The 19,140-nt window shown below is 41.1% G+C and overlaps 1 protein-coding gene across 9 annotated transcripts in view; it reads left to right on the forward strand.

The window, feature by feature from the left end:
• The window catches only part of CPS1 (carbamoyl-phosphate synthase 1), a 326,177-nt gene that overhangs the window by 268,115 nt on the left and 38,922 nt on the right, over positions 1-19,140 (forward strand). For 2 of the 9 annotated variants that reach the window (XR_001877123.1, XR_001877130.1), the window contains exon 49: positions 3,919-3,984. The exons of the other annotated variants lie outside the window; for them this stretch is intronic. The gene's annotated coding sequence lies outside the window, so the exon portion shown is untranslated. The remainder of the gene's footprint in view (positions 1-3,918; positions 3,985-19,140) is intronic. 9 annotated transcript variants of the gene reach the window in all.

Here is a 19,140-nt window from a genome sequence, read left to right on the forward strand (position 1 = left end):
TTTAGGGTGTTCAGACCTATGGTTTTCCCAAGAAAGCTCTGTTGGTGCCCTGCCATGAGTGCTGTAATAAAGCAAACATCATGGGCCTAAATTTTTAAAAATGCCCTCCCTCTGTCCTCTCTGTCCTCTTAAAGCTTTACTACTTTAAAACTTTTCCCTGTTTAAAAGCTTCTTAAGTGAGGGTCTCAAAACATCTGAAAAAAAAGGTGAAGTAGTAAAATTTTGTTATGATTTGGTTGTTTAAGCAACAGCTAACTTTAATGATATTGCAGTCAGTGCTCTGGTTTTTTACCTCTGACTGCTGATTCTCCAGACTCAGTAACTGCTGATTGGTGCAATTTGTGGCTCTTGTGCATTTTTGTGCAGAAAAACAGCAGTTCAGATTCTGCATATCTCATGTCTGTGTATTGTGGACTGAAAAATTAACACAGCTTTCCACTCACTAAATGCTGTCATCACCATCTAGTTTTCAGAGTGGTTTAAGTCCGTTATTGGAATAGGAAACATGCAAAAGTGTTGTTAAGAATCCAGCATCTCTAAAGACATAGACAGAACAAACGTAATGAGTCATAGGCATTTGATTTTTGAATACAGCCTTCACAAATACACCTCTCAAACACCACTTTGCTGCAAATCTGTAACTCGTTGCGAAGGACAAACTTCAAATCTCTCTCTGAGTGATAAAAGAAAAAGAACAAAAAAGATTATCAAATCTAGCACATGGTAGGTAAATGATAGGTGATTTTTAAGGTGTTTGATGGAAGAAATCCTGTTCATCAAAGCCTGCAGGTGTGTAGTCTGGCCCAATATGGGCTAAATGGGATCACATCAAAAGATAATGTTTCTCCTTACATGACACTTTGTGAAAGTGTAGGTTCTTTTTATAAAGATCTCTCAGAGGGTTATCAGTAATGACTGCGGGAAGGGCCACATTTTAATCAATAGTTGTTGGGTCCCTAAACCTGTCTGTTTAGTCTCCCACAGGACTTAGTTGTGTGCAAAGTCCCTTAGTCATTCATGAACCCTTTAGAGAGAGATTGCCCACTGTCTCAAAATCACCTCCTGCTTTTGCCTTTTTTTTTTCCTAAGGATCTTTGGGTGCTTTAACAAATCAGTTGTGGTTATTAGCCATGACATCATATTCATCCTGTTACTAATATTCATGGGCTGAGCCTGTTCCTACAAGCCCTGGTTGCCATGGTCTTCCTCTCCTGTTGCAACTTCCTTAAAGGTCCTTCTGTCATTAATTTAGCAAGAGTGGTAGTCCTTTAGGCCACCTTTAAAAAAGATTCAGTAAGTGAAGTCCTTAGGTACTGTGAAAGATGCAGTTGTTAGGGAGATGAAGAATAGGAGAGGAATAATCTCCATTAGGATCCAAACCTTCTCTGCACAGGCTCCTTCCTACTATGGAGCTGCTCACTGCACTCTCCTGTGTAGCAGAGCTGCACTTCTGGGAAATTGAGTCTGAATTTTTTCAGAGCCTGTTGCATTATAACAGGAGAAAAAAAATCAGTGTCCATAGAAAGCATGCAGGTGAGGAAATGGCTTTTGCAGACTCTGGTAGCCCTTCTTTATGGTATAAAGCTTGAAAAGAAGTGTGCAGGGTTCTGCCTGTCTGAAGCATTTCCAGTGCAGTTTGTATTTCTGTTGTCTGCACGTACAATACCAGGCATAGTTTGTAAGTTTGGTGGGAAGGGTTTACTACTGAAAGGTTGTAAAAAAAAAAAAGGATTCATAAGGATTCTGTCCTCTCTTGTGAACTTGCCAGCTTTGTGATCAATGTGCTTTACCGCTCTGCTGCATGCCGCAGTAATTTACAAACATTGGGATTACTCATTTGACTAAAGCCAATCAATTTTTGCCAGATGAAACAAAAGAAATGAGTGGGTTTAGGCTGATCCCTGTAAAAAGGAGAAGATGAATCTCTGTGCAGAGCCCCTGGGTTACCTCAGCAGGGCAGAGGGCTGAAGCTGTAGCATTGGGTCCTGCCCCTGAGAAGGAAGCAGCCAAAGGGCATTGCTCCTGGTGGTGGTTCTCTTCAAGAAGCATAGTGAAACCACTTTCCTCTCCTTATTTATATTACAGCTAAAGAGCAGGCAGCTGTTATCATTTTTCTTTCTTCTGGTAAATAACTGGCTAAAAAGCTTGCTATCAGTCTGCCCTGTTTTTTCTATGTATTTTCTTGATTGCTTAGTGATGTTTAGTATTCTTCATTGCTCTGTCATTTGATCTGTTGGGTGATAATAGCAGACATCAAAAGCGAGGATTTTGTCTTAGAAACCCTACTGAGGACAGCACAGGCTTGATGTGGCAGAAGCAATAGGCTCTGCATCTGCTGGTATCAGCAAAGTAATGATGGAGATAATTCTGTTTTCTCTACTGGGTAAGTTGTTTGTTTGTTTTGTTTGGGTTTTTTTGGGCTGTAACATTCTCCCCCCTCCATATTTCTCTCCAGTTGTACAGCTCTTTGGACAAGGGCCATCACTGAATTGTGCAGAGGACAGAGATCATATGCTGAGACATTTTGGTGGAGCTTAACCATCAATGTGTACATGGCCTCGGGTCATAATTAAGGAGTCTTAGCCCTCCTTTTTTAGCAAACCACCCTGTACAAGCAATAAGACTTAAACCCACACTCAGCATTCATCACAGGCACAGGAGTTGTGCTGTATAGGGCTTGATTCTCTTTCTGATGGCAATTGCAGGTCCAGATATATAATAGACAGATCTAAAAGAAGGTGGGCTCTGGAGCTGGCAGGTGCCCAGAGGAAGGCAGGGCAGAGGTGGTGTGTGCTGTGCCCACGTGTATAGGAACTGAGAGAGGGGACAGCCTGCTGGCACATCCCAGGCAGTGGCACCCAGCCTCGCTGGTGATAGGTGACAGGTCCCTCCCTGGGCCCTGGGGCAGGTATCCCTGCAGGGTGCTTAGACCCTGCAGGTGCCTTGTTTGCAGACTACTGCAGATTAGGGGTCAGAAGTGCCTCGTCTACTGATGCTCTCTCCCAGTCTGTGGGGTTATGTGTCATCCAAAAAGCCTTCCTCAGGCCAAACATGCTGCACTGCCTGGGAGTTAGGTACTGAGGTGAGAGACACTGTCATCCTCTCCTCCCTGGAAGTATCAGGGTTTGGGAGGGGATGGGAGGGCCCAGGGGCTTCTAGAAAGCAGCTGCATGGCAGAGAATGTCCGTCACTAATCCCAGCTGTAGCCAAAGTGTCAGAGTTTGACACCTATCTTCTGTTTTTAGAAAACCAAAATATTAAAAATTGTTTTTTTCCTGTTTTTAGAAAATTGTCCAGATTTCTGACATGTTCCCTGAGTTACACCCTGTTTTTTTGTGGCATTCTTAGAAGTAGCCTCACCCTACCTCCTGTTTCACTCTCTATAAGTTGAAAACCATCACTTGCAGTGCTACTGCATGTGAGAAAAGTACTTCTTCTCAAGCAAAAACAAGAGGCTGCAGGCCTGAGACTACAACGTGGCCTACTTACAGTCTGTACTCCCTTGAAATTCAGTGTTTTATAGACTTGGTCAGTAATTAAAACAGCCCCAGCACATCAGTGTTAACGGCAGCTTACTTCCCCAGATCAATCCCATTCAATTCCATGCTGTTTTACAATGATTCTTGTGGTTCCTACATATTTATGAGTTCAAATCCTTTTCCAAAACACATTAAAAGCTGAACTCAGCCTGGGTGAAGGTAGTTCCCACCAGAGTTTTTAGGAAGCACATTGCTTTAACTTAGAGGCCTGTCTGCAGGAAGATACCACAAAGTGTTTCGCCAGATGCTTGTAATACTAAAAACACCATGGGCAGAGTTCTAGCAATATAATCATGTTTTAGGATGGTCACTTCTCTTCTTGTTCCAGGTAGAGGGTCCAATCAGACCAGTTTACTGCTTGTTTTCTTCTTTCCATCAGCAAGTGCTGTTGGCCCAAAGTACCTCTTTGGTAGGCTCGCAGTGGTCAGTCCCCACCATGTGACAGGTAAGCTCAGGCTGCCTACCAAAAATCATGGGGCTGAAGGCAGCAAATACTGAGCCCCAACACCTCTGACATGATTGCTCAGCATAGGGTCACATGTGGTGCCCCCATTTTACAGCTTGGTTTAGCTTTGATGGAACTTTGGGCAATATGATGTGTTCCACATTTCAGAAGTCACCTTCTGCCCTGAGCTTTGAAAGCTGGTTGGCAGCTACCTGTAACACATAACATGCTTCTCAGCACTGCACCTCTCTCTGCCATGACTCACTGGAGTCTTGAGTCCAAATCAGAGGCTGATCAGTCAGGGCCAATTGTGAAATGGTCATGTTTGATGCTGCAATAAAAAAAACAACAAACCTGGTGTGGATTATCATACAGCAGGAGACACTGACTGCAAATGACAACCAGCCAAGGAAAAATCACTTTTATCCACTGTATGGATTTTGTTTAGGATGCTAAAGGTGTCTAGTGAAATGCTGGATGTTGCCATGACAGTTACCAAGATTTATGTAATCCTTTCTAGAATGTCTGTATTTAGTTTCTTATATATAATAGGATTTAGAATAATATATCACTGCCTTTTTGATTTGTTTATTTGCCGATTCCAGAGTGGTAACACTGTTTCAATTCCCAAAGAAACCCAGTGGCTAGCTCACTTCATTAGAGAGAAGGTATTTGGAGAAGGCCCTTTTGCTCTCCATCTGTCTCCTTAGTCTGTGGCAATCCAGCCCACACCCGTGGCCAAGATGTGGCAAAACATAATCCAGCTCCTTCATTAACAAATGACTTAACAGGGGAACTGAGATGCAGGCAGTCCTCTCAGGGATCTCATTCCCTGGGGCTGCATCAGTGTTTCTGTTTGTCCCATCTGCTGCCAGGACTGTTGTCTCCCCTTGCATGGTGGAGCGGATGTCTGCTGCTAATTGCTGGGGTCCTCATTTGCTTTAGGGCTGGGAAATCATCTCTCTGGGACACTGCAAGGTGCTGCCTCAAAGGCAAGTGTGGATTTTTTCACTCTCTGAAAGGCTCAAAGCCTGCTGAGGACTCAGATGGCCATGTTCTGTTCATTTTAAAGGGAACTGGGAGAGCAGGACAGACTCTTTCTGGCAGCTTTGAATGTCTGTGCTGAAAACTGAGGAGTCTTGCTAATGAAATAACTCGCATTTGTTGGCATGGAAAATGAGAACCTTATTTTTTAACTAATATTATTTGACTAACATAGCACATACTTCCAAGCTGCTTTGTTTCTAAATACCCCAAAAATGGGAAATTTCCCAGGAATTAGAGTGAGTTTCTCCGAAGTTTTCATGTCCTTCATATTTTTTCAGCCTATTTCCTACCTGCTTTCAGGCCTGTGTTCTTTGCCAAACTCATCCCTAAGCCTTTCTCTGTCTCATTCTCTGTGCTGTAGTAGTACAGCTGTTTAACAGGCATGAGGTTTGTTTGTGGGAAAAGCTAAAACGCTTTCCTGGCATAGGAGAAATCTCTGCCACAAGGAGTTCAAAAACTGAGACTAGAAAGCCTGGACTAAGAAGATAACAGACCATTAGTGGTTCGGGTATACAGCCTGGATGACCAGATAATACTCTTCCCATAAGCATAAACCTTGTGTTTGACCTGGGGCAGGTCATGTGGATCCAAACAGTCAAAGAAATGCAGGCAAGCAGTAATTTGGGCATTATGTAACCCCACCTCTCCCTGTGAGATAACTCTGCTCCCACTTCCATGGAGCACTTAAAAAATAAATGCATTACAGACTTGTAAATGCATTACTGATACTTGCAACAAGACACGGACTAAATGCATTAGCAGGGATCAGCCAAAGGGAAGCTCCTGCATGAAGGATCGTCATTTGTTGCAAGATGGAATCAAATTTTAAAACAAAAAGAGTAGTGGTTACACTGAGAGCTCATTCACAAAGCAAACTGGTACATGTTGAACCTCTGCTGCCACAGCAAAGCAACTTCCTCAGCCTGACCTTCCTCCTCTGAGCTGAAGGCATTCATACCACATCAGCAGGCCTGGAAAGGAGGAGGAGATTGCACAAAAGGGGCAGGAGTATAAAGCACAAAGTTCAAATAAGACGTGAAAATTTACAAGAAATGCTAGGGAGGGAGAGGCAAAGGTGACCAGTAATTTTAATCTGTGAAAGGGATTTGTGAGATGCTCAAGTATATAACCCAATGGTGTATATTCAGCACAGGTCAGGTTTTATTCTGCAGCCATCTGCCTCACTGAGTTTTGGTGAGTGCGTTGCTGCATGCTGTGCAAATCAGCCTGGAATTGCCTGTGTGTCCAACGGAAAATGACCCATACAAACAATGGCATTGTCTTTTCCAGCTAAGTGTACTACCTATGGTTTGAGTTTGCGTGGCCTGCAAGATACCCATTTCTTTATCAGGCAACTTGGGTTCAGCGTGAATATGGTTAAATAAAGGCCAAATATCAGGGAGTGAATACATTCATTTCCTGTGATACAGTCTCTCCTGCAAACCTCTGGTGGGGAATGATGGACAAAACTGGCCACAGAATTGAGTAGTAAGGGACTACTTAGCCCAAGTGAAATGGTACTGTAAACAGGTCCAAGACTAATGCTGTGCTTTTTATATAAGAAATTGCACCTCTAACGTAAGAATTGCACCCCCAGGACTGCAAGGATGAGCATGCAGGAGGTGTATCAGGATTTCAGTGTTCCTTTGAGCTTCCAAAGGCAACATATATTGGCAGGGGAGACAGTGACTGTGATGAGCAGCCTGGGGGAGGATGTGAAATTGTCACTGAAAACCAGTATTTCTGATACACTGTTCCTTCTTGCCCTCTGTTCAACAGCTCTGAGAATGAAAGGGTTTTAAGTGATATCCTGGTCTATAAGAATTGATTAAACATTTATTAAAACATCTAATAAACATGTATTACTCCTTCCTAAACTATTTATTAAGGAACTGCTCGAGCACTGTGTGACTGTGATACAGTTGCAGTCCATGTACTCCAGCAGAGTTCTTTGGGATTTAAAGATGCACAGGCAACAAAAAGTCTTATTATATTATAGCCCTATAGATCTTCCTTGTTTTTTCCACTCTATATGACTCTGGTTAGCAGAAGAGGGTGGTTAAGAAAAATATATCTGCAGCAAACAGCCTCTCAGATGGCATCCCATGAAAGGGCCTTCAGTTCTTGTTTCAATGAACCATGAAATTTCATATTATCTCGTGTATGTGCAATGAATAAAATAATATTTTGGGGTATGGTGTATTTAAAAGGGTTAAAAGCAACTAGAAAATCAAACTCATTTTTTCATAGGTGATGTAGGTTGCATTTCTACCTTACGTTTATGAAACAGGGTATTTTTGGCATGCTGACTGTGCACTTTTATTCCAAATCACTTCATCTTATATTAGGAACCTTTGAAATACCTGTTGGCAAAACCTGATGATGGAAGCCATGTGCTTGAAGCAGAAATTTGAAGAACAAAAACTGTGGGCATTTCCAAGAGATGGTAAGGTGTTAGAACCTACAGCTTTCCACAAGGAGGAACAAGTAGGTAATGAGACCCCTCTGAGGACTGATCATCACTGCTTTAACATTGCAGACCCAATGTCAGCATGGCATAAGCCATGAACTGTGTAGCCTGATGAAACCAAGAACACCCTGCCCATGTCTCGTGCCTCTGGGAATCCTCTGCTTCTGTTGGCACCAAAGAGTGGGTTGATTTGAAATGGTTGCCTTTCCTTGAGCTTCGTTGTGACTAACAGCAAAACAAACTGACGCTTCCTTTGTGAAAACTGTGGGTTTAGTTGTGATGGATATTTGCATGGACAAAGTGCCCTTCAACACAAGTTTTTCTGCCCATCTGATGGGCAACATGTAGTTCAGGGGTGAGAATATCCAGTTCCTAGTAGATGAAATCCTGGCACCTGCCCAGCCTGCTACAGGACTCTTAACCTGGGTTGGTCCTAAACTCCATCCCCTTTCCATCCTTTCTTCCTTCTCACTGGTGATTGCCTTCTGGAGGCTCTGAAACAGTCCCCCTCTTTACCCTTTCCCATGAAAAAACTCTACCTGCATGTCTGCTGGACTCACAGGGGCAATCTCCAGCTAGTGTGTGGTGCCATTGGTTTCAGAGGGCAGCAATACATCACCCTGGGCTCTCCCTGTCCATAAATAGGTGCTCCTCTTGCATAGGAGCACAGTGGTACAGGTGGGTTGAGGTACCACTTCTCTGTCACACCACCATAGGAGCTGCTGCAGAGAGACCTCAAGGATACAAGGAAAAATGTGTCACTTGCTCCCTTAGAATTTTGCCTTGATCTTTAACAGAGACTAGACTAAACTTAGATGTTTTTTTTGAAATAATTGCTATAATGTGGAATAATCTACCAACCCAGAATTCTGTGTTGGTGTTACAACTGAGTCAGTCAAGCAAAGTTTAAAAAAAACCAAACAAGTAGAGAAATTGAAAAAGTAAACCAGTCCCCTTTTTATTGCAAACATTTTCTCTTCAACATTTTCATCTAAATGACAGGGATATGTAAGATCTGAACTGCACAGGAAACAGGCATGCATTCCCTAAAGGATTCCTATCCTTGCTATGCTTGAAATTACTGTATGGGAAAAATCTGCAGCGGTGCTGCCAGGGCCATGCACAGCTCTGCAGGCACAGAGCAGCTTGGCTTACTGCACACACAGGCCATGCCTGGGTGCAGGTATGCCTGGCAAAGTGGAGGTGAGAAGCATGTCCTGGTTTGTACATCCTCACCCTGCATGGACTGGGGTTGTCAGGAGTCACCCCTGCTCCTTTTGGGCAAGAGGTGAAAGTCAGTCAGTTATAATTAGATCTTCTTTAGATCTTGGCACAGTAAAGCTTGATTTATTGAGCATGAAGGTGTGTGGATTTACACAGAGGTCAATTCTTGAACTTACACTTTGACTTTATTCCTGTATTTCTCTTTTGAGTTTTTTCTACAAAAATACACCTGAAACCTGAAATCCAAAGGATTTATGGTTTTAAGTCATTAACAATAAAAGTTGTTAGTGTGCTGAATGCACTCTGTGATGAGGTTAGCAGTGAAATGTTCACAGGTTTGCAGTATTATTATTTGAATCTTTATTCAGGTAGCTCACTGAGGAAGCATTCCTAATATGCATAAATTTCCAGAGCAACCTATAAAAAAATGAAAAAAAAAGTTGGAAGCAGAAGTAATTAAACTGATAGTTAAACCCACTCTGAAGGAACTGTGGTGTGCAGAAAGTCACATAGCTTTTTTTTTTCAGGAGTTTTCCTTTTGTTGCTTTCTTTCAAGTGATTTCAAAGACTTTTCAAAAGGAAGATTAGTGCTCTTCCTGAAAGTGCACCCTTAGGAAAACTGCAAAACAATATATCCCTGGCCTTCCTTGCTGGATCTGCCCATGTGGAGACTGTTGGGGCTTCAGGCATGACAGTCACAGTGGGATGTGAAGAAACTGGGGAGTTTCTTTGACTGTAAGGACTTGCTGTGCTCTCAAAGAAAAAAAAAAGCATCAGTAAAGCAGGAAGAAGAGCTAATAGCATTTGTAGGGGAGATTTACAGAGTACAAATTAGCCATTGTGCCTAATATCTCATTTGATTTTGTCGTCATGCACTACTTTTCAGTATTGCTAATGCTGGTACCAAAGAGGAAATAAATGAAAACAAAGATGCAAAGGGAACATTTAGGAACGGATTAATACAGTTGCCTCCAGAGCTGAGGCTGTTCTTATACTTCAAAACTGCAAAAAGTACCTGAAGTTTTCTTTTTTTTCTCTTCTTCTACAAGGTCATTCAGGCTCCCCTCTATTTTTTAAATCTCCTCTATGTATGAGTGAGCAGATAATTGCTTGATCAATACAGGGTAGTGCAGCTCTTGCTGGAGTGAATTGTAAAGAAACTGGTGGGATTTTTCTTCCCTTGCAGTCAAATGTTTTGCATTGAACTAAGACCTTTTTATCCCTTTTGGTGCAAAAGAAGTGAAGAAGTAGTTAGAGGGAAACCACAAAACCTTTAGCAGCCTCTCAAGCCACTGAGCTAAAAAAGTATGAATGTTAAGTGATCAGAACCTGTAGTTTCTTTCCCAACGAAGTGTCAGTGCTTCCTGATATTCCTGCAGGACCCATGCACAAAGATCTGCAGCAAATGTTAAAATGAGGGCTGGGAGGTGACAAGCACCAAAAAAGAGTGATGGTTTTTTCCCTTTACTTGGAGGAAGAGGGGAGGAAGATGATCCCTCTCATTTCTGGACTTCACATGCTATTCTAGAGTCAGACATCAATCCAGAAAAACACCCCAGCAGGTGATATTACATAGCTCATGTTCATAGTGGCAGGAATATGTGCACTGTGAGCTGAGCGTGGGCTTGGCTCTCTGGCTTTACTCAGGCTGTTATAAATTGAAAAAAATGTACAAGTAGAGCTTTACAGAGCTTTTGCTGAGCTGAGTTTGGAACCAGAACTAGATAGCTTAGCAGTTTGTCTTGAATTTATCTATTATATATTTTTGAGATAGTTTTACATTATTTCGTGTCATAATGTAATAGAATTGAGGTATTTTTATTTTCAGCTCTCAGCAGAGAATTGAAATTTAGTGATGATTGAAATGTTTTAGTAGTAGCTGCCCAAAAGTGTTTTAAAAGGAATTATATAAATAGTGTAACGTTTTATTCCACTGAAACATGCCAATAATGGCCATGTATATTTTGTAGAATGCACATATAAATATGAAAGTGAAAGAGAACCATGGCATTCTGAAACTCATAATCTTTGGATGTATTTGTTGTCAGTCTGTATTGGAAAGAAAACAAATGCTGACATATCCAAATATTCTGTGGAAATCCTATAATCTTACCAAGTATATTGGTTAAAAAGGACAGCAGAAGAGAAAAATTAGAACTGTAACGTGCCCAAAGTGTTGGTAATAATAATGGGGGATCTAAAGACACGGGTGATGATAGCAGTTTAGACATGGTTAAAGATAGAGATTCTATTGCCTGGCAAAGAGTGTAAAATAGCATTAAGGACAGGAATTCAGTGTCCAAGATGAGAGTTTGAGGATCTGCATGTCCCAGGGTCTCTAAATCTCAAAATGTCCCCAAGAGAGGTTTTTAAGAGCATGGGGAGTCTGAAGAGCAGAACCCATTTCAGCAAGTCGTCCTTTCCAGTTCGGTTCAATATGAGGACCCACAGGAAAAACATATTAAAAGAAAGATTAGTGATCTTTTCTTGCTTCCAGACTTCTGAGTGAAAATTGAGGTAATTTACAAATTAACCTGATTTCTTGCATCCAGCTGCCCTCCTCAAAGAGAAGAGAGTGGCTCTCATCACAAGGAGCTTTCCCCTGTTCAGTGGAATGTGTCCACATTGGAGGTATAAAAGCAATTCATTGTCTTAATTTGTGCCTCAGAGGAAAGAACACAGGTGCCTTTCCCAGCTTGAAGGGTTCAAAGATTGTGTATATGCTGGGATCCAATTTATGGCTCTGATCTTTGCTGTATTAATGAGTAGTTGCACTCTGGTGATAGTAGCATAATTTAATAATGCCCAGTGTAAGTGCTGAAAAGGGCATTACTGGAGGGTGTTTGTAGGCTGATGGCTTCTGCCTGGAAGTCTCAGGGTGCTGTGTGGGAAGACCTGAGTTTCAAAGATGAGCTGTAAGAGGAAGGGGTGCAATTATTATGAACACAGGTGTTGAGTAGACAAGTGCTCCCTTCCCATTCAGTGCTTCCTTCCTTGCTTTCTGAACTGTTTTTCTTCTTCAGTATTAAAAATTAATCACCTCAAGATTCAACAGTTTTATCTGAACTTCATATCTTTCCACCTGATAGACAGCAAATAGTGGTCAAAACAGGAATAAAAGGATTAATTTGAATCGCAGTGGAGTTTCTCGTGCATTCCTTCACCTGGAATTGCATCAGGGATCTGATTGAAAACTGAGTGAGCTAAAATGAAACACTTCACTGGACCTTGTCTCAAGTGTTGTCAGTATTACACTCTAGGAAGACATTCAAAGCCTGAGTGCTAGGACGATGTGGAGGAGTGCTGTAGAAATTGGAGAGGTAGGCCACTTAGCATCTGTGCCATGATTAGTTCTTGTGATAAAGTTTAAAAAAAAGAAAAAGAAAGATTTTTTTTTTTCCCCAGTTGTCCCTTTGCTCTGAAGGTAGGCAGGCATAATTCAGCCAGGGAAGGGATAGACACTGAAGGCTACTGTGGCAGGGTTAGCCCATGCTGCTAAGACCTAAAATTCAGTCTGAATGCATACAATGCAAGCTATCAAGCTATCATGCAAGATCAACTGCTGGAGCCAGGTTGTTGTCTTGGTGTTAATTATGCTAAAACCATCCTGATTCAACAGACTTTGAGCACACATCCTGCTTTTGAAACAGGGTTTGACAGTTAAGCTAATAGTTGACCTGTAAATATGTGACTAGCAGTCAATCACTTTATACTATAAAAGTCCAGTCCCCTCTCATGCAGTCAGGCTCTTCTGACATAACCCTTCTTGGAGTGTATGTGTGGAGATTCCTCCCTTGGCTGGGGACACCCTCCAAGGATACTTCTCGAGGTTGAGAGAAAGAGATCTCCCCAGAAGCGTTGGTCTGCGTGAGTTACATCAGTCTCTACTTAAGAATTATTTCATTTTTGCTAGCTTTAATATAATTGTTTCAATAATTGCTTCAATACAGCACACTATCCCATCTTATACTATACTACTAGTAGTTTTAGCGTTTATATTCTGTAGTAAATAATTACAATTAAGATCTTTTGTCTGAGCATTTGTAATAATAAACGATTCATTTTATATAAACATTCTCATTTTGCCAGTCATTAAAACCTGCAGGACAAAGGTGGTTCAGTCACACCTCTGTAATTCCTTAAATTTAAACCACTGACATAATCTGAGGCTAAGATTGGATTCAGCTGCACCCAGACTCCTCTCTGAGAAGGGGTTTAAAAAGCAAGGAAGTCCTTTCTGCACCTTGTGAGTCAGCAGTAGGGCTTTTTTAATCAATTTTGTCTAAACCTTCCACTCCACTCGTGACAGCTACAGAAAGTTGCAAGCGTTTTTTTTCTCTGCAGAAATGTAAATATACTGCATCTCTACATCACGTGTCCCGGAGCTCTCAAAAACCTATGTTTCCATCCTTTACAGCTCCTTTTTTTGGCCATCTCTTTCTCTTGACCTTCACTCTTGCCCAGGGCTTCCTGCCTGTTCCTGGGAGTGCATGGAGAGATGATGCCTGCGTGGAGGTTGCTGCAGCTGGGGAGCCAAGTGGAGGTCCCTGGCGGTGACCTGTCAACCTAGGACACCTTGCATGGTCTGTACTGGCTCTAGGAAGGCTGTGGTGCTTGTGTCTCATGAAGCAGCTGCTACCTCCCCATCCTCTCCTTTCCCACAAACCCAAAGTCAGTGCAGCTGCAGCCAGTGGAAATAAGTTTTATCAGCTGAGGCCAGCTGGAAGTCTGGCCTTGTACCAGACAACCCTGGTATAACTCAGACTGCTTTCCTTTCTTCCCAGCCCTGCCTCCATGCATTAGTAGCTGTAAAGCACAGCTATGGGCAGCAGCAAATCTTCCCATAATTTCTGCCTTCCAGAGCCAGGTAACTGTCCAGGTTTCTCATCATCTCTTTCTCCCCCTCTTTCTTGCTGTCTTTTAGGGACAGGTAACACTAATACTACACATTACATGTCCTCCTCACAGCTAGGTAACTAATGATTGCCATTATGTCTCTGCCAGAACTAGATAACTGCAATACTCTTCATGATATATCTGTCTTAAAGGCAGCAACACTAGTGCTCTAAATTATGTACCTTCTTCCTTTTTTCTCTCTCAGGCAGGTGTATTGTTATGCTCATCTTTATGTGTCTTTCCTGGAGCTGTAATAGTTTTCCTTGTATCTCCTCAGAGCTTGTTATTATAATGTTCCTTACTGTATATTCCAGAATCATAAGCGGATATTTTTGAGTCCCTTCTGTAGTATTTTACCTTCTGTATTTCTTACAATTTGAGTAATTAAAATAGTGTCCTTAGGTTAACAGCTTTCAGAAGGATTGTTCTTTTCCTCTAGGAAGCTGTCTCAGGGTTGGTAGTGTCCTGTAAAGAGACCTCTGCCCGGGGCTGGCTTGTGCCTTTTGCCTTTTGGATTTTAGCAGTACTTTGCTGAGAAGCCACCACAATTGTGAGTGCCTCTGTGGCAGATGCTGAGAGGGACTTGGTCTCTCCTGGTACTTGGGGCCCACCTTCACAAATCAAATTGTCATACATGTCTGCTTGTTCATGTCCAGCATTTTGCAAATCGAGATGCTGAGTTCCTCAGAGGAACAGACTGTTCTGTCACAGTGCCCATAACCCTTACTCCTGATTTTGATTTCAGTCATCTTTCTTAGTTCATAATATAAAATCTGCTGTGCGTGGGTAACTGAGGCAAGCTTCACAAACTCAGCTATGACTCCTTGATTATTATCAGGAATTATCTTTTTGGATTTCAGTGTTAACTCTACATTTTTCTTCTGACAGTACAATATCTTCTGTGAGGCCCTGGAGCAGAAATAATTACTGTGTTTTAGGTTATCTTCCTCCATGCTGTGTGTATACTAAACAGGTTAACAAACCAGTAGCTGGTGATCAATTTGTGTAAAATAAGTCCAAGCAGCAAGCCTAACCTGAAAATCATTTGATAAACTATTCAGTAAATGTATCTGCATAAATAGCACACAGAAATAAATTGGAACAGGTTTGAGAGCAGAAAAGGAGGGCTACATTTGCAGCATGGTTCAGAGACTGTAAATCAAATCAAACCAATTTTGTCTCTGTTCCAGCTTTTATTAGAGAATCAAAATTCAGATCAGTCTCATGAAAAGATTTCCTTGTACTGCTCAAATCTCAGAAGTAAGCCTGACTCTACTTGCAGGTGAACACTGCCTCTAAACAAAAAATTCAACCGCTGCCTGCCCATATCGTCAGCATCAAATAGCTGAAAAGTAAAATGCATTTCAAGAAACATTTTGTTTGAATTTTGAGATGAACTGGAGTAGAAGCTGCTTAGAAAAGCAATGTGATGTTGCTCCAGGTTAGGGGCATAACATATGGAAAGCTCTTAAACTTCATGGGAATTTAGTAGGTATAGCTGAAGTGGGTAATTTCAGGAGTGCAGCAATAGAAGTTGATGCAGGCCTGTGAATAATATTACATCCAAGAACTGCGTTATTAAAATTGCCACCTTACTGACTGGCATGGAAAAGAACCACAGAGGGAATCAGTCAGCAGTATGAAGGTCTAATCACGGCAAGCCAGTGAAAATGGAGGACATTCTGCAACTTGGAAAGAAACTGCAAAGTTCATTGCAAAGAGCACTACATTTAGGGGAAGGGCTAGAAGCAAAGCTATTCTGAGTGAAGTGGCCTTCTGCTTAGATGAGAAAGATACGCTGGCAATATTTTTTCATATAAAAGAAAATTGAATTCTTAGCCAGAAGAGAGGAAAAAAATATTGGAATCTAGTGTGACTGTGAAATTCCCTCTGTGGTAATCCTATCTGGAGGCCATCAGCCACAGGAGGCTTTATCTGTCATGGCCTGACAAGGAGAATTTCCAAAGCAAAATTTGCAAAGGAGTCCACAGAGGTGATTGCTGTCAGCTGAAAAGTCCATCAGCTGTTGTAAAAACGGATCTGGGGTAGTGCTGATTACCTTGTGGCAACAGTTCATAAACCAAGGGCAGGAGGTATTGGGTGTAAATTGCTGTTGATTGCACCAGGTGTAAACCCAGCCCTCATAAAGAGCTTGAAAGCGATAGGTAAGTACACGCTGCCCAAAGGGTTTGCTTTTCTGTGTCTCTTGTTTCTTGGATCAAATGGCTTTATTTCTCATTTCCTCAGCTATAAAACAGGTATGTGGGCAATCCTGCCTTTGTCATATGTGGGGGGTGATGGGCAGTGGAAGGCTACCAGATTGCATTGGAACTTTACATGTTCAATGTTCAATTTATCAGATTGACCCAGGGAATGAGTATTAATGTGGTTTCTGCAACACAGTTTGCACAGCTCATCCCAGGCTGGTTTTAGGCTCTCTGGAAACTAAACAAACCATGAGTTCACCAGCAGTGGTGGCCCAAAGATCTGTGGTACACAGAACCAAACCAGCAAGGTTCCCTGTCTCAGATGAAGCCTTTTTATGTGACACTCCCTGCCAAAAAATCCATGCCTAGGACTTGTTGTGTTGCATTGACTAAGTTAAAGGAATTATTTTTACCTATCTGTTAATACAAAGAAAAATAAACTGAGTTATACTGTGTGTCTGATGAGATCTGCCAGTCTGAAATAGCAGCATGCCAGCATGGGCAGCTGTAATAGAGGCCAAAGAACTTATTGATGAGGAGCTGAAAGAGTCAAATTGTGATAAAAAAGAAATAATTTACATTGAGGTAGTTCTTTAAATTGTTTCAAATGAGGTCATATCACTCAATTATTTTGTAAACAACTGGGAAGTTTTTACAGCTTTCGTGATGTGCTCAAGGTAGCTTATGCTTTTGCAAGAGAGCTGCTTTCAGCAAGCAGCAAATACTTATATTCTGATAGAGGTGGAACTAAACAAAGTAGAGTTACATAAATGTCATGCAGCATAGGCTTCATGTGTTGAGAATGAATTAAAAATAGCTCCTCAGTGCTTACAGGGTCTGATTTCAGTAAAGTGGGCTATGTTTTCCATCCTTTTACACATCACTTAACTAGAAAACCATTATGGAATTGGAAAGTATCTAAATATCCAATACACAGGAAAATAAGAGGGCTAAAGAGTGAAAACACTTTTAATATTCATATATGAATTGACTATACAGTCAATACACTGGCTTGCCTTTTTGTTTAGTCTTCAGTTAAGTGTAACTCTTCTGTGTCTGGTTTTCATCAAGCTCCAAGGAAGCAGCAGACAAAAAACAAAACCCCGGCAATTCCTAAGGAGAGAAGAGGTGCCAAATGTAAATTTGACTTCCCCCCAGTTGTGATTGGTATGATCCATGGTTTGGGGCTTTCTGTTATCAGGCAGGGCCCAAATTTGAACATCTGGATCCAGGTTTCCTAAGGATTCAGGGAGGGTCTTGAAGTCAGTCTTTCTTAACGCTGCTTTCAACTTCTATATCAATCCGTACCAAATCTCTTCCTGCTCTTTTAGCCTGGCTTCTCATATAAAATGTCTCTTTGGATGGGACAGTACGTGATTCTTTCCCCAGTGATGTTTGATGTTGTTCACTTTTATACATTTCCCACAGGATCAAAAGCCTCAAAACATAGTGTTCCTACAAGCATAATGAATATAAACAGCTGGATAAAGGAGAAAGAACTATTGCCCGCTACAGTTGCAGTGAACCTCCTCCTCATAGCCTTCCAGGAGTTGTGAACCATGAGAAAAGGTCAGGATAGAGCCCTTTTCTCCTTAAACTTCAAAATTCTAGTTACAAAACTTGGACACACAATAAAATAGGCTCTTATTCAGTTATATGGGAACTCTCACCACTTTCCTTTTCTTAGTCTGGGAAGTATTTTTAAGCTTTCAGTATAAGATTTACCTCAGACTGGCAAACAAGATTTGCCAGGGTGGGATAGGACCTTATTACCTTTGAAAATTAATGTGCATGTGCAAACCAGTTCTTCAAACACACAATTGACACCTGATCCACAGAGCATGCAAGAGTGATTACAACCAGATTGCAGTCCTGAAAAAAATGAAAAAAATGTTGTGAAGAATTAGGGGTTTGTTTTTTTCTGTGATGCTTTTTTTTTTCTATTTTATTCTAATTAATTGGGAGGAAGAGAACAGAGAATGAGATCTCTCAGGGCCTTTCAGCCCTCTCTGGAGAAGACAGAAAACCCCCAAGGAAGTAAAAAAATCCTGATTATTAAATTCATTTTTAGGAGTTGCCAGGAAATTTGAATACTGTAAATTACTTACATGCAACACAAATTCACATGGTTTTATATTCACAAAAGCCTTTAAAAGTAACGCAGGGAACTAATTTTTCTTAATCTCACATGTGGTATGTAAATCAAAGGCAGAGCTCGTTTAACAGACACAGTAATTCTAGCTAGTAATTCTAGCACGTACAAAACCTCTTATAACTTTTGAGTGTTTAAAATTTCCCATGTGCTTTCCTAGGAGGGCTGTTATTTGTCTTCTAATACTGGCAAATAACTGGGTGTGAGTTTCCAGTTTTCATTAGGTATCTCTCAGCCAAATTGCATTGGGCAGGTGTCATATTAGATGGCTGGCTCACATTTAATGTAATTTAATTAATTTCAAAGTATTTGTAGGTGTTTTCTTCTTGATCAGTGCCAGCACATGAGAAAGGATTAATGGAGTAGCTTTGGAACCAGTTTTGGTGAAGGTAGCACTTGGCTGGCATAGTTTAGAGTCCATTCAAGCTGGGTTTTCGAAAAAGTTCCCACTCTATCATGTAGGTCCAGCAACCTAAAAAAAAGGCTGAATCCCTATAAGGGGAAATCTTTTTAGGTTAGTGTTGCAATGGAAAATAGATCGTCAAGTTACTTCAGATTAGGCATGGTAAATTTAGGATTTCAGAAGGTAGGGAATTAAGAGAGCAGTATTCTTCTGGGTATTTTGTGAACAATAAGGAGAGACAAGCTTTTTCAAGGGTTCCAGCAGGCACCAGTTTCCCAGTGTCCATCATGGTAAGTGTAGGTTTTTTTGAAAGAAAGTAATTGGACAAAAAATTTTCACTTTTTTTTTGTGATTCTATTTTGCAGATAGCATTTGTGAGAGAAAATGGCTTTATATGAACTAAATTCTCACACAACACAGTTCACTTAGGCCTTTTTTACTGGTTTAAAGGTTAAGGATAGGATTTCTAAAAGAAGGGGCTATTTCTCCATATACATATGGACATGTATACGTATATATGTGTCTCCATATGGAAGTATACAAATATATAAAACCATATATTTCAAACATATGTAAATATATATTTATAGATATGCATTTAGTCTTCATAATTGCAATAAGAAGGACCTTTCTTGCTCTTCATGCAGAGGCTGGTTATGATGGTTTAGTTGAGGGTAAGGGTAGAGTTAACCCTCTAGAAAGGCAAACACAGGGACTGATGTTTCCAGTGCTGACTATAAAGATACTATTACTTTCT

Source organism: Lepidothrix coronata, unplaced genomic scaffold, assembly GCF_001604755.1.
Source record: "Lepidothrix coronata isolate B3197 unplaced genomic scaffold, Lepidothrix_coronata-1.0 Scaffold165, whole genome shotgun sequence".
Taxonomy (NCBI): Eukaryota; Metazoa; Chordata; class Aves; order Passeriformes; family Pipridae; genus Lepidothrix; species Lepidothrix coronata.